The sequence below is a fragment of the Myotis brandtii genome, unplaced genomic scaffold (genome assembly GCF_000412655.1).
Source record: "Myotis brandtii unplaced genomic scaffold, ASM41265v1 scaffold38, whole genome shotgun sequence".
In the NCBI taxonomy this organism is placed as follows: Eukaryota; Metazoa; Chordata; class Mammalia; order Chiroptera; family Vespertilionidae; genus Myotis; species Myotis brandtii.
In genome coordinates, this window is record NW_005364596.1 from 3,426,800 (window position 1) to 3,428,461 (window position 1,662).

Genomic DNA, 1,662 nt, shown 5'->3' on the forward strand with positions numbered 1-1,662 from the left:
TGGCCAGAACCGAACCCAGGACCCTTCAGTCCACAGGCCGACACTCTATCCATTGAGCCAAACTGGCTAGGGCGAGGATTTTTTCTTATACCAACCAGTTCTCTGTTTCTCTGACACCAACTGGATGTCCAATAATTCAATTCAGTCCTGACACTAACTATCCAGAGTTAGCTCAGACCCCACAGGTTGAGGGCTTTCTCTCAAGAATGCCTCTACTTCAGATGCCAGCTGCAAATAGGGTGCCCAGCTGACTGCACATTCAAGGGTTCCCATGATGCCCACCCCGGCTCCAATAATTCCACTCATAGAACTTGGGAAAGCACTTTCATTACTATTACCAGGTTGTTATAAAGGATACAACGCAGGAACTGCCAAATAGAAGACATGCATGAGGCAAGTTATGAGTGGGGAGAGATGTGGAGCTTCCATGCTACCCTCAGTGTGCTTACCAACCCAGATCTCTGCACCCCTCCTTTAGGGGTTTTTATGGGGGTTTTATCATGCAGGGACAGTTGATTAAATCTTTGGCCACTGGTGTTTAAACTCAATCTCCAGTCCCCCATCCACGGCTGTCTAGGGGTGGAGCTGAAAATCCCAACCATCTAATGACTTGTTCTATATGGACTGAGCTCCACAGCCTGAAGCCTCGATTTTCAACCTTTGTCATCTTACTGCTCACACAAACTAACTAGAGGCCCGGTGCATGAAATTTGGGCACTTGGGCGGGGGTTGTCTTTCAGCCCAGCCTGCACCCTCTCACATTCCAGGAGCAGGAGCCCTCGGGGGATGTCTGACTGACGGCAGGGAGCAGGCCTAAGCTGTTAGTCAGACATCCTTAGCGCTGCTGCGGAGGTGGGAGAGGCTCCCACCACTTCCTCTGCACTCGCCAGCCATGAACCTGCTTCTGACTGAGCGGCGCTCCCCCTGTGGGAGTGCACTGACCACCAGGGGGCAGCTCCTGCATTGAGTGTCTGCCCCTGGTGGTCAGTGTGCATCATAGTGACCGGTCGTTCCGCCGTTCAGTCGATTGCATATTAGGGTTTTATTATATAGGATTACTGAAATTCTGCGGCATACCAAAAAATACATTTTTTGCTGATCTGACAAAAAATAGTATAATTTTGATTCATTCACACTGGATGGCCATTGTTGTTTTGGCTGTTGTCAATTTTATACTTTGACATTCTGAGGGAAAAGAGGTCAGTGCCCCTGACTAAATAGTCAGGTATTGCATGTTTTAAAAATTTGTGTAGCACACTGGTTGAAAATTGCTGGCCTAAATGGTGATGGAAGGAGACTTGACTTGGGGTGGTAAACATACAATACAATATACCGATGATGTATCATAGAATTGTATACCAGAAACCTATATAATGTTACTAACCAATGTCACCCCAATAAATTCAGTTAAAAAAATAAAGAAGCCCTAACTGGTTTTGCTCAGTGGATAGAGCAGGGGTCCTCAAACTACGGCCCGCGGACCACATGCAAATACCAATATTGTATTTGTTCCCGTTTTGTTTTTTTACTTCAAAATAAGATATGTGCAGTGTGCATAGGAATTTGTTGATAGTTTTTTTTTAAACTATAGTCCGGCCCTCCAACGGTCTGAGGGACAGTGAACTGGCCCCCTGTTTAAAAAGTTTGAGGACCCCTGATCTA

General features: G+C 46.5%; 1 protein-coding gene across 5 annotated transcripts in view; it reads left to right on the top strand.

Moving 5' to 3' along the window:
• Positions 1-1,662, top strand: part of PAPSS1 (3'-phosphoadenosine 5'-phosphosulfate synthase 1) — a 120,024-nt gene that overhangs the window by 30,951 nt on the left and 87,411 nt on the right. The gene's annotated exons all lie outside the window — the stretch shown is intronic.